This window comes from Carcharodon carcharias, chromosome 1 (genome assembly GCF_017639515.1).
Source record: "Carcharodon carcharias isolate sCarCar2 chromosome 1, sCarCar2.pri, whole genome shotgun sequence".
NCBI classification, from domain to species: domain Eukaryota; kingdom Metazoa; phylum Chordata; class Chondrichthyes; order Lamniformes; family Lamnidae; genus Carcharodon; species Carcharodon carcharias.
The window spans coordinates 44295172-44309477 of NC_054467.1; the positions used below are offsets into that span (position 1 = coordinate 44295172).

Genomic DNA, 14306 nt, shown 5'->3' on the forward strand with positions numbered 1-14306 from the left:
CCTCACTGGCATGTGGCACAGGGAGTAATCCTGAGATTACAACCCTAGAGGTCCTGTTTTTTAACTTTCTGCCTAACTCCCTGAACTCCCGCTGCAGGACCTCATCACTCTTCCTGCCTGTGTCGTTAGTACCAATGTGTACCACGACCTCTGGCTGTTCTCTCTCCCCCTTCAGAATGTCCTGTACCTGATCAGAGACATCCTAGACCCTGGCACCAGGGAGGCAACATACCATCCTGGTGTCTCTTTCATGACCACAGAAGCGCCTATCTGAGCCCCTGACTATAGAGTCCCCTATGACAATTGCTGTTCTGTGCTTTGACCCCACCCCCACCCCCCCTGCTGAACAACAGAGACAGCCGTGGTGCCACTGCTCTGGCTACTGCTGTTGTTTTCCCCTGATAGGCCATTCCCCCAACAGTATCCATAATGGTATACCTGTTAGGGGGACAGCCACAGGGGATTTCTGCACTGACTGCCTGCCTCTTCTAGCGGTCACCCATCTATCTGTCTGTACCTTGGGTGTGACCACGTCTGTAAAACTCCTGTCAATGATGCTTTCTGCCACCTGAATGCTCCTAGGTGCATCCAACTGCTGCTCCAACCGATCCATGCGGTCTGTGAGGAGCTGTAATTGGTTACACTTCCCGCAGATGTAGTTGTCTGGGACACTTGAAGCATCACAGATTTCCCACATCCCACAGGTGAAGAACTTCACCCCAGCAACTGCCATTTCTAGAACTATTTAGTAAATTAATTTAAATCTAATAACTGCCTATTATTATTGCCTTATTAACTATACATTCCCTAGGATTAGATTTCTACTATAAATGCTAAATTCTAAGAACAGTAATCACCTGATTCTGGTCTAGATACCCTCTACTTATTAATTAAGTGATTAATTTATTTGGTTTAATTAGTTTAACAAAGTTTTAGTTTCAAATTTAGTGTAGAATCTCTACCAGCCAATCAGATAACAGATTTACTGTGATGCCACTTTTAATTTTGTTTTTAAAAGACCTGAGGTAAGTTTTTTATACTCATCTCTCTGGAACTCCGCCCTCCAACTCTGCTCCCTGGAACTAGGCCATGAATCCCCGAGGTAAGGTTTTTATACTAACCTCTCTGGGACTCCGCCCTCCAACTCTGCTCCCTGGAACTAGGCCATGAATCCCCAAGGGAAGGTTTTTATACTAACCTCTCTGGGACTCCGCCCTCCAACTCTGCTCCCTGGAACTAGGCCGCGAATCCCCGGCGTAAGGTTTTTATACTCACCTCTCTGGAACTCCGCCCTCCGACTCTGCTCCCTCAAACTAGGCCATGAATCCCTGAGGTAAGGTTTTTATACTCACCTCTCTGGAACTCCGTCCTCCGACTCTGCTCCCTGGAACTAGGCCGCGAATCCCCGACGTAAGGTTTTTATACTCACCTCTCTGGAACTCCGCCCTCCGACTCTGCTCCCTGGAACTAGGCCGCGAATCCCCGAGGTGGAAACATACATAGAAACATACATACAAGATAGGAGCAGGAGTAGGCCATTCAGCCCTTCAAGCCTGCTCCGCCATTCATTAAGATCATGGCTGATCATCCAACTCAATAACCTGCTCCCGCTTTCTCCCCATATCCTTTGATCCCTTTCGCCCCAAGAGCTATATCTAATCCTTCTTGAAAACATACAATGTTTTGGCCTCAACTACTTTTTGTGGTAGTGAATTCCACAGGCTCACTTCTCTTGGGGTGAAGAAATTTCTCCTCATCTCTGTCCTAAATGGTCCACCCCCTACCTTCAGACTGTGACCCCTGGTTCTGGACTCCCCCACCATTGGGAACATCCTTCCTGCATCAACCCTGTCTAGTCCTTTTAGAATTTTATAGGTTTCTATGAGATCCCCCCTCATTCTTCTGAACTCCAGCGGATATAATCCTAACCGACTCAATCTCTCCTCATATGTCAGTCCCGCCATCCCAAGAGTCAGCCTGGTAAACCTTTGCTGCACTCCCTCTATAGCAAGAACATCCTTCCTCAGGTAAGGAGCCCAAAACTGCACACAATATTTCAGGGTCTCACCAAGGCTCTGTATAATTGCAGCAAGACATCCCTGCTCCTATACTCGAATCCTCTCGCTATGAAGGCCAACATACCATTTACCTTCTTTACCGCCTGCTGCACTTGCATGCTTACCTTCAGCAACTGGTGTACGAGGACACCCAGGTCTCGTTGCACATTCCCCTCTTTCAATTTATAGCCATTCAGATAATAATCTGCTTTCCTGTTTTTGCTACCAAAGTAGATAACCTCACATTTATCCACATTATACTGCATCTGCCATGCATTTGCCCACTCACTCAGCTTGTCCAAATCACACTGAAGCATCTCTGCATCCTCCTCACAGCTCACCCTACCCCACAGCTTTGTGTCATCTGCAAATTTGGAGATATTACATTTAGTTCCCTCATCTAAATCATTAATATATATTGTGAATAGCTGGGGTCCCAGCAACGATCCCTGTGGTACCCCACTGGTCACTGCCTGCCTTTCAGAAAAAGACCTGTTTATTCCTACTCTTTGTTTCCTGTCTGCCAACCAGTTTTCTATCCATCTTAATACACTACCCCCAATCCCATGTGCTTTAATTTTACACGCTAATCTCTTATGTGGGACTTTCTGAAAGTTCAAATAAACCACATCCGCTGGCTCCCCCTCATTAACTCTACTAGTTACATCCTTGAAAAGTTCCAGTAAATTTGTCAAGTTTGATTTGGCTTTCATAATCCATGCTGACTCTGTCCGATTCTGCCACTGTTTTCCAAGTACTCAGCTATTAAATCTTTTAAAATGGACTCTAGAATTTTCCCCACTACCGACATCAGGCTGACTGGTCTATAATTACCTGTTTTCTCTCTACCTCCCTTTTTAAATAGTGGGCTTACATTGCCTACCCTCCAATCAGTAGGAATTGTTCCAGAGTCTATAGAATCTCGGAAGATGACAATCAATGCATCTACTATTTCTAGGGTCACTTCCTTCAGTACTCTGGGATGTAGGTAATCAGGCCCTGGGGATTTATCGGCCTTCAATCCCATCAATTTCCTCAACACCACTTCCCTACTAATACTGATTTCATTCAGCTCCTCCGTCTCACTAAACTATGTGTTCCCCAACCTTTCTGGGCTGTTATTTGTGTCCTCCTTTGTGAAGACAGAACCAAAGTAACTCTAACTCTATCTCTTATTCTAAGTGGGGCACCTCCTTAATTACTATTTGTTGCGTTATACAGCGTAATGCTTTGTTCGGATCTAACAGATATTAGTGGAATCAAAGGAGACAACTGATTATAAATGTTGCTTTATTACATTTACACAACTACAAGCAATCGTGGCGACAGCTGATCGAGAGATATCCTCATGTTCCTTGGCACCGGTCACGAACCCAGTCCATAGGTGAAGTCCGAATTCGACCAGAAGCTCCCAGCCTTTATAGTATAGCGTAACCAAAGGAATTATCTTGTTTGCTACATTCTTTCTTGAGTTAGTCATGGCCTTTTGGTGCTTGCAAGCATTAGACAGATTATACTATATTAACCCATGAGTATCATTCTGAGACCGTGGCAATCTGCAGATTCCCACATTCCACCCCCTGATATTCAGGGGTTATCAAGCAAACGAGTATACGCACAAATTAATTGCTCAATAGCCATTACCTTATGATACAATGTATATAATTTACATAGCAATATCAATTAAAACCAAAAATGCAATACAGAATATGATTAGTAAAATCACAACTGGATGCATAATTAAGGTAAGGATCATAGAGGCTTTGGGAGACCATCCGCTGAAAATGTCCCACCAATGATGGGTAGTTAAGGTATGTAATTCATCCGTAATATGAACTAATCCCTGATTTGTGTATTATTTACAGGTAACTTCCTCCATTTACATGTTCCTCCCAAAGCTCACATGGTATTTGGCTCAAACATGGGGGTGTTATAAGGACATACCAATCCTTCAGGACAATACTCACAATCCTCCCCAACATGGGTCTTATTATATTCATCCAACCATGTTCCATAGAATAGAGAGCCAAAACTTAGCTCCAAATAAATGTGGTAATGTAATAAATTTACACCATATATCTTTACGAGTTCCATTTAGAATTGTAAATGTTACATTGCATGCAGTATCATTACATTCCGTATGTTTCAGATCTGGGTTTATAGGCAAATTAGTATTAGTCAAATTTAACAGCTTCATTCATGCATTATAATGTCCGGTATATAGAGTAAGTTTCAATTCATTCTGTTAGGCTATCTCATACAATTCCATCAAATTGCAATGTGTTAGAACAAAAATAAGGTCCCATGTCCATCCGTCAGAGGTATAACAGAAGTAACCACGTTGCCTTCACCTGTAATGACATAATGTAATAACTGCTCTTATTTACCATTTCAGTTTCTTTTCCTCAGTTTATCAGTATTTAAAAAGTTTGGTATATCTTCACTCTCAAGTAACACCCAATAGGTATTACCTTCCCCATGTGCCAACACTTCTCCTTGTACCAACACTTCTGCTTGTACCAGTTTCTTATTAGGGTAATGCACCCATACTTTTCCACCTTTACATACATTTTGTTCAGTGGACTTTAGTTGTTGGCGAGGGATTCGGTTCCGCCCCATCATCCATTCAATAGGAATACCCCCAGGCCTAGGCCGATTGTTAAGATTGTATTCTGCTTGAGCTAAAACTTTCAACCATCCCTTTAGAGTGGTTGGGGCTGAGCAATTTGATTTGTTGCTTCAATAGCCCATTCATTCATTCATTCAAATAATCCTGAGGCCTGTGGATAATGTGATATATGATTCACCCACAAAATCCCATTGTCCATTGCCCATTGCCCGACTTCTTGTCCAACAAAGTGTGAGCCATTATCTGATTGTATCTCATTAGGGACACCATATATCTGCACAAGATAATCTAACCCTTTTATCGTTACAGCTTGGTTTGCTTTCACAGTGGGATGGGTGACCATATGACCTGAGTACGTATCTACCATTGTAAGTACATACTGATATCGTTGCTAAAGGGGTAAGGGCCCTGTATAATCAATTTACAAGATTTGCCCTTGTCCCACCCCCCTTTTTAACCTGTCCTAAGTGTTTCTTCTGTAGTGGGAATTGTTTCACATTCTGGCATGTTGGGCATTCAGCACTACCATTTGTGAGGTATCATGTGTAACTTGGATTCCTCGGTTAAATGCCCATTGTCGGGTTCCTGCGACCCCTAGGTGTCTGGATTTCTGATGAGCCCATTGTGCAAACTGCTTAACTTCCTCTTCTTTAACTTCAATTACTCAAACTCTTGTCATCTCATCAACATTTGCATTGTTCATGGTGAATGTGGTATTTTTCATGTGGGTGTCCACATGATTTACATATAACTGTTTATCAGCTGCTTCCCATATCTGAGCCCACAATCTTTTCCCCAAAGGGGTTTTCCATGTATCACTCACTGATTATCCTTTCAGTTTGGCATCCCAGACTGCCATTCCATTGGTTACTGCCCACGAGTCACTGTAAATATGTACTGCCAGTCCCTCCTTTATCCTCTTTATCTTGGCAGCTGCAGCAGCAATTTTCTCATGTATCTCAGCCATCAGTTCTCGCATTTGCAGCAAGGCTCGCTCTGCATTCAGAATGTCCTCCTGGGGTGGCACTCCACCTTTGGAATCCTTGCCGTTGTTAAGATCATTAATCGATGCTGCACATTGGTCACAAATATCCTGCAATTGTTGGTGCCACTGCATGGTGCTTGAATCTACCTTTATCTGCAGCTCTTCTTTATGACTGGTTTTCTCTTGTGGAACAGGCTTTAATATTTCAGCTTTGATTTCCTGCTTTTTCTGAAGTGCTTTCTCCTCCTCCTCCTTTATCCTCTTTTTCTCATATGTTGCACCAATGTAGCCAAAGCTTCCCCAACTATCTCTTCAGTTGGTCCTCGGATATCATCCATATAGTGGGTGATGCTAATTCCTGGGGAGAGGTTACAACTTTCCAAATCACGTGCTAACAACCCATGACACAGAGTTGGACGATGTAGATAATCCTGGGGCAGTCTCTGATAAGTATATTGCCTACCATCCCATGTGAAGGCAAACTGATTCTGGGATTCTTCATCCAAGCAAATGGAGAAGAATGCATTGGTCAAATCAATCACAGCATACCATTCATCCATACCTTGCTTTGGTGGCTCTCCCTGATTGCCTTTATCGTGTGACTTATCTGGTTTCTCTAGGTCAGACACAGCTTCCCGCACCAGAGGCGCACTTGGCTCCCTTTTACCCCCACACTGTTTCTTCCATAATGCAAACATAGTCAGGATACCATCTATTTCTTCTTTAGGTACCCCTGACTTCAAGAGAGCTGTAAACATCGCTCGCCTGGTTATATTCTTCCTAATATCACCATTCCCATTTTTATCTCCCCTCGGTTTCCTGTCTCCACAATTTGTGACTGTGGCTCTGGCTCGCCCTTCTTCGACACCCCTTAACTGTCCTAACAACATTACCACAGTTCCCACTGGTTGTCCTTGTGCTGGACCTAACAAAGCCAACAAAGCGCCTTTTAAATGTGGAGAACCATGTCACATTAATCAATTTCACATACCAGCTATAAATGGCTCATGACCTGGTCCCTGAAAGTTTGCAGTATAAATCCCTATTTGGACCACCATCTCTCACAAATAGTTACCTGCCTCTGTCACATCAGTCCAGGGTGCCTGCCTTGGCTTGTGAAGCTGCCTGCACATCTCCTGGACAAATTGCTTCACTCTCTCTCTCTCTGTCTCTCTCACTTCCTCATACCATTTTACACATGCAATAGCTACCATCTTATCTTGTTCAGGTTGTCTGGAGACACTTACAGTCCAATAACATATTCTCATAGCTTTAGCTAACAAGTTCGCTACTATACCAAAATGATCTGAGGCAGTCCATCCTGGCACCTGACATATTCTATCACTTTCAGGGACACTAGAATCTGACTTTTTCTTCCACATATCGCTCAGATCCTGCCGACTACACCAAATGTAACATTATATAGTATAACGCTTTGTTTGGATCTAACAGATATTAGTGGAATCAAAGGAGGCAACTGATTATAAATGTTACTTTATTACATTTACACAACTACAAGCAATAACCTCATGTCCTTCTGCCCATGGGGGACCCCGTGGCGACAGGTGATCGAGAGATATCCTCATGTTCCTTGGCACTGGTCGCGAACCCAGTCCATAGGTGAAGTCTGAATTCGACTGGAAGCTCCCAGCCTTTATAGTATGGTGTAAACAAAGGAATTATCTTGCTTGTTGCATTCTTTCTCAAGTTAGTCATGGTCAATTGGTGCTTGCAAGCATTAGACAGATTATACTATATTAACCCATGAGTATCATTCTGAGACCGTGGCAATCCGCAGATTCCCACACCATTGTATCTCTTTCAGGAGCTCTGGAGAAACTTTATAGTCCAATAATATGTTTTCATAATATCTTTAAAACAGAAATTAATTACTCCCACTTGATTTCAGGCACTTTGCCTGTTTGTTCTTTCACTTAAACAACAATTTATTTTCTCAAAAGTAACCCACTGGATCAGGCTTGTCCAAGGGCCGGCCTGCGAGGCAGATGTGGCAGGGCCCTGAGACAGCATGTGGCGGGAGGAAGGTCTCTTCACGGCCTGACAGATGGGCATCAGGCCTGGGATGGACCATGGCATGACATTGTCTCTTTGTGGCAGGCAAAAACAAGGGCAGATTTCCAATCCTCTGAGGCTGTTTCCTTTTCTTCCCAAAAATGTTAAAATGGGACCCTCACAAGCAAAAAGGTTGGACAAGCACTAGATTGGACCTGACTTATTTTATATTAGAATTATCCCAAATTCAAATAGCAGCGCTGTTGGGCTGACAGGTTTTGTTAGTGTCCAATTTATTTATTATTCAATTATTCTTCCAAAAAACAACTTTGAAAAAATATTTTTGATACCGAGAAATGATCCAGACTGTTTGTCCATTAGCATTTTTTTTGGAAAAATTAGAATTTGTTTATTCCCTTAAATGTCGGGTAAATTTCCCTTTGAATGCTTTAAATAGTAACGCATGTCCAGTTATTTATCAATTCCAATTTCAGAAACGATTATACTCAGGCTTGGGGGTTTTAAATGGTGGGTTTGCATCAGAGACAAAAGCGTTTGCCATCAGTTTAGAGGTGATTTCCATGTCTCCCATAGTCAAACACTTTGCCTTGAAAGATAACAAATGGTAACAAAAGGCCTGAATGGTTAAGGCCCAGTCTCTGAAAGGTAAAGTCTTTTTGCTGTGTTTTAATTCTCAAAACTGCTGGGTTCACTTGGAGCTGAAAATCATCATCCCTGTTTAAAAAAAACACAAACAATCCATTGTGGCTCTGGCCAAGAGCCCAAGAGGTAAATATGTCCAATCATATCTGTAAATTTAGAAACTTAAAATCTAGTAATGCCCAGTATACATCAGTAATCCAAGGATTGTGTGAAGAATTTTAAAAAAACAGCTGTCAGCAGAAATTAAATCCACATACACAAACACACACATAGCCTTCTTTACAGAATAACACAATATTCCCCAAAATACTAAAAAATTAAATCTATTCTCACATCGCTGATGTCCATTTGGAAGGGAAATCTGGAGCATCTTACCCAGTCTGGCCTAGGTGTGACTCCAGACCTACCACAATGTGGTTGCCTCTTAACTGATCTCTGAAATGGCCTAGCAAGGGCAATGAGGATGGGCAACAAATGCTGGCCTTTCCAGTAACGTCCACATCCCATGAAATAATAAAAATAAAGGATTGGTTCCTTATCATGAGGCTGTGCCCCTGTGTTCTAGATTCCCCAGCTAGGGGATGTGTCAGAATCTACCATTGCAAGCTCCTTCATAATCTGGTATTTTTCAATGAGATTACTCTCATCCAGAGAATATTGACCCAATTTGCTCAGCCTCTTATCATGGGTCAACCCTCTCATCCCAGAAGCCAAATTAGTGAACGTTCCCTGTACTGCCTTCAATGCAAGTATATCCTTCCTTAAATATCGAGACCAAAATTGTACACAGATGTGGTCTCATCAAAGTCCCGTATAATTGTAGCATGATTTCTTTATTTTTGTACTCCAATCCCCTTGCAATAACAACCAATTGCCACTTGTTCCCCTAATTGCTTGCTGTACCTGCATGGCAGCTTTTTATGTTCTTTGTACAAGTACACCAAAGCCCTGCTGAACATCAACTTTTACAAGTTTGATGTTTTTAAAAAAAAATTCTGTTTTTTTCTCTCTTACGACCAAAGTGAATAACCTCACACTTCCCCACACTATACTCCATCTGCCATATTGTTGCCATTTATTTGACCTGACTATATCACTTTACATCATCTTTGTGTTCTCCTCACAGCTTGCATTCCCACATAGCTTTGTATTGTCAGTAACCTTAGATACATTACTCTCCGTCTTTTCATTTAAGTTATTAATATAGATAGTAAATAGTAGAGGCTCTAGCGCTGATGCTTGGGGCATTCACTACTCACAGCCTGCCAAATTGAAAATGCCCCATTTATCTTATTCTCTCTTCTTTCTCTCTCCACATACTACATCTACTGGCTCCCCATTATCTATCCTACCAGCTACATCCTCAAAAAACTAATAAATTTGTCAAACAGATTTCTTTTCGTAAAACCATGTGGACTTGTTCTAATCGTCCTGTGCTTTCTAAGTGCGTTGTTAAGTCTTCCTTAATAATAGGTTCCAGTAGTTTCCTGATGACTGATGACAGGCTAATTTGCCTATGGCTCCCTGTTTTCTCTTTCCCTCCTTTCTTGAATAGCAGTGTTACATTTGCTAACTTTTAATCTGCTGGGATCATTCCAGGATCTAAAGAACTTTGGAAAATTGTGGACAGCGCATCCACTATCTCTGCAGCTATCTCTTTTAGAACTCAAGGATGTAAGCCATCACACCCTGGGGATTTGTCAGATTTTAGTCCCTTGAGTTTCTGAAGTACTTTTTCTCTGCTGACATTAATTGCCTTAACTTCCCCACTTTTATTAGCTCTATTTCTGGTATGTAACTTGTGCCTTCTACTGTGAAAAAGACACAAAATATTTGTTCAATATCTGCTATGTTCTTGTTCCCCATGATAATTACCCCAGTCCTGCTTCTAAAGGAGCAACCTTTATTTCAGCTACTCTCTTCCTTTTTATATACTTGTAAAAATTCTTATAATCTGTTTTTATTTTACTGTCTAGTTTACACTCATATTCTTTTTTTTCCCTTTTTATCAACTTATTGGTGGCCCTTTTCTGTTTCTAAAAGACTCCCAATCTTCAGACTTACTACTGTTCTTTGCAACATTATAAGACTCCTTTTTAAATCTAATTCTATCCTTCACCTCCTTAGTAAGCCACAGATGGATCTTTCCCACCGAGTTTTTGTTTTTCAAAGGAATGTATTTTTGTTGAAGATTTTGAATTATTTCTTTAGATGCTTTTCACTGTTTATTTACTGCCATACCTTTTAGTCTACCCAATCAACCTTAAACCAACTCTTCTTTCATACCCCTGCAATTGACTTTGTTTAAGCTTAGGATTATTGTTTGTGATTGGAGTATGCTGTTTCCAAATTTAATGTGGAATTCAATTTTATTATGATCACTATTTCCCAGAGGATCTTTTACTATGACATTACATTGTACCCCACTGCACAATACTAGATCTAAAATAGCATTATCCCAAGTTGGTTCCACAACATATTGCTCCAGGAAACTGTCACAAAAGCATTCTACAACCATTCTAGGTTCTTCCAGACTACCTTTGCAAATTTGATTGGACCAGCCAGAAGAAGATTAAAGTTCCCCTAACTATTACATTGCCTTTGTTACAGACTCCATTAATTTCTTGTTTAATGTTCGGTCCAATGGCATAACTGTTATCAGGAAGCCTATAAACTGCACCCATCAGTGTTTTCTAACCATTGCTATTTTTAATTTCCACACATACTGAAGGGAGATTTAGAAATCCAAAGATAAAAGTTAAGGCAATAGAAAAGTATATTGGTGTGGGAAAAGAAAAGCTGAATGGAACAGGAAGATGCAACTATTCCTAATCTCTACCCATTCTGTTTCTACTTCTTGATTTTCTAAACCAAGATCCTTTGTCGCTAATGCACTATTATCAGGACTACTCCTTTTCTATTCTGCCTGTCTTTTTGAAATGTTGTGCACCCTGGAATTTTTTTCTCCAGCCTTGGTCACCTTGAAACCATGTCTCTGTGATAACGATTAGATCTAAGCCATTTATCTCTATTTGTGCCATTCATTCATCTGTCTTATTGCAATGCTCCATGCATTCAAATAAAATGACTCAATTTTTAAAAAACTGTTTTTTCTTGCATTTTCCCCTACTCTCCGATGCACTATTATCATTAAACTCTCTGTCCCTTCCTTAACCACTCAGCGTCTTTGTCCAAATTGGTATACCTTTCTATTGCCTCAACTTTCATCTTTGGATTCTAAATTACCCTTCACCTGAACCCCATACCCCCTCTGTTAGTTTAAAGCCATTTTTTTCAACTCTGCCTATATCTGCTGCTGGTGCATTATTATGTTTGTACACTCTGTCCCTTTTTGTTACACTCTGGTTACCATTACTCTTATTGCTACCCTACACTATTGCCTTATCTTTCCTCTTTAACTTTCCAAATCTCTCTCATTTGAACCATCCCCCAACAATTTAGTATAAAGCCCTTTCTACAGCTCTAGTAAGACCTGTGAGGACACTGGTCCCAGCACAGTTCAGATTTAGGCTGTCGCAATGGTACATCTTCCTTTTTCCCCAGCATTGGTGCCAGTGGCCCATGCATTGAAATCCATTTCTCCCATAGCAATCTTTGAGCCATGCATTCAACTCTCTAATCTTATTTCTCCTATGCTAATTTACTCGTGGTTTAGGTAGTAATCCAGATATTATTACTTTTGTGGTTCAGCTTTTTAATTTAGTCTTTAGCAGGTCATACTCCCTCAGCTCAACTTTTCCTTAGTGCTTTCTTTGTTGTTGGTACCCATGTGTGCCACGACAACTGAATCCTTCCCCTCCCACTCTAAGTTCATCTCCAAACTGGAGGAGATACCTTTCACCCTGTACCAGGCAGGCAATACAGCCCTCCCGACTCATGCTCTCAGCTGCAGAGAACTGTATATATATCCCCTACTGTCCTCTGCTATAGTGACATTCCTTTTTACTACCCCCCCCCCCCACTTGAATGGTCCCCTGCACCACAGTGCTGTGGCCAGTTTGCTCATCCACCCTGCAGTCCCTGTTCTCATCCACACAACCTGCAAGAACCTCAAGCTTGTTGGACGACTGCAGGGGCTGAGGCTCCTCCATTGCTAGCTTCTGGGTTCCCATGCCTGTCTCACTTAAAGTCATACCTACCTATCCTTGACCATGGGCCAAATCGGAAAGACCTAGCCTAATGGGTGTGAGTCCCTCCTGGAAGGAAGTGCCCAGGCAACTTTCCCCCTTCCTGATGCATCGCAGTGGCTGAAGCTCGGACTCCTGCTCATCTGAGCTGAGGCCCCTCAAGTTACTGCTATACAAAACTTTACTGTAACAAGCCCTTTTTGAAATTTCAGTCCGACACCAGCTCAGTTCTAGGTTGCTATTTGTGTTTATTTTTGTTTCCTGACAAGACTGCACTGAATTGAAGTGTATACGTGTTTTGAATGGGACAGTGGGAATTGGGTTAGTTTATGTAAGGGAACACTTTGTGACAATCGCAATTGGAACATCTCTTCAGTTTTTATATATCCTCCTACTGTTTTGTAGTCTTACCTTGGCAGTTTGATTCAGATCTGCCTTTTTCTTTCTGACTTGGGTCCATGCCCTCAAAATTGTGTAGACAGTTACAAAGATAATACTTGTAGTGGTTTGTGTTACAGGTAAACATTTGATTTACAAGAATGTTGTCAGGGCTTGAGATTTGCAGCTATGAGGAAAGATTGGATAGGCTGGAGTTGTTTTCCTTGGAACTGAGGAGGCTGAGGGGTGACCTGATTGAGGTGTACAAGGTTGAGGGGCCTAGACAAAGTAGACAGGGATACCCTGTTTCCCCCCTAACAGAGAAATCAATTACCAGGGGGCACATATTTAAGGTGATTGGTAGAAGGATTAGAGGGAACATGAGTCAAAACTTCTTCCTCCAGAGGGTAGTGGGTGTCTGGAATTCACTGCCTGGTTTGATGGTGGAGGCAGAAACCCTCAACTCATTTAAAAGGCACCTAGATCTGCACCTGAAGTGCCATAACCTGCAAGGCTACAGACTGGGATGCTGGAAGGTGGGATTACAATGGGCAGCTAGTCTTTTTTCCCTTTTTTCTTTTTTGGCCAGTGCAGACACGATGGGCTGAATGGCCTCTCTCTGTGCTGTAACTTTTCTGGTTCTTTGATTAATTTAAGTGTGTGAAAGCATTCGAGAAGGTACAGGAAACATTCATGGGGTGGAGGATAGATTGCAAAAACAGGGGCTGTTCTCCCTGAGATGATATTAAGAGATTCCATAGAGGTATTCAAAATCTTGAGGGGTCTAGGCAGAGTGGATGGGGAGAAAATGTTTCCATTGGCGGAAGCATTGACAGCCAGGGAACATTGACTGAAGGTGATTTACAAAAGAAGAAATGACAACACGAGGAAAAATCTTTTTTGTGCAGTGAATTGTTAAGTTCTGGAATGTACTGCCTGAGGGTGTGGTAGAGGCAGATTCAAATTGTGGCTTTCAAAAGAGGACTGGACAATTATCTGGACAGAAACATGGACACAACGGGCTGAACAGCCTCCTTCTGAACTGGAATCATTTTATGATATGTGGTTTCTCCCAACAGGCTTCTGTACCATTCAACTTTGTGGAAGATGTCCTTTCACTCCATACATGCAACCCTTCATTCTCAAGATTCTGGTGTGAATTGCATTATTAAAGTGGATAATACTTACGATAAGTCAATTTCTCTGCTCAAACAATGATAAAGCAGTTGTTTAAAAGGCTGCTCAACCCTTTAAATTGCCTCTGAGTTGCTTAACTAGTGCAGTCATTCCATTGACAAGCCCATTGCGAGGGCAGGAGTTCGCATAAATGACAACCTCTTCATAGATGGAAACTTCAGGGTAAGGTTTCTCTTGATAAAAACTTCAGAAAACACCCTAACATCCAGAATAACCCATAGGCAATATAGCTATTA

At 41.8% G+C, this 14306-nt stretch overlaps 1 long non-coding RNA gene across 1 annotated transcript; it reads left to right on the plus strand.

Moving 5' to 3' along the window:
- Window positions 1-1056: 1056 nt before the first annotated feature.
- On the plus strand, window positions 1057-14052 carry LOC121284883. Its single transcript, XR_005944571.1, has 3 exons — window positions 1057-1102; window positions 4996-5054; window positions 13953-14052. It is a non-coding gene; the product is annotated as an uncharacterized LOC121284883 (long non-coding RNA).
- Window positions 14053-14306: the final 254 nt, after the last annotated feature.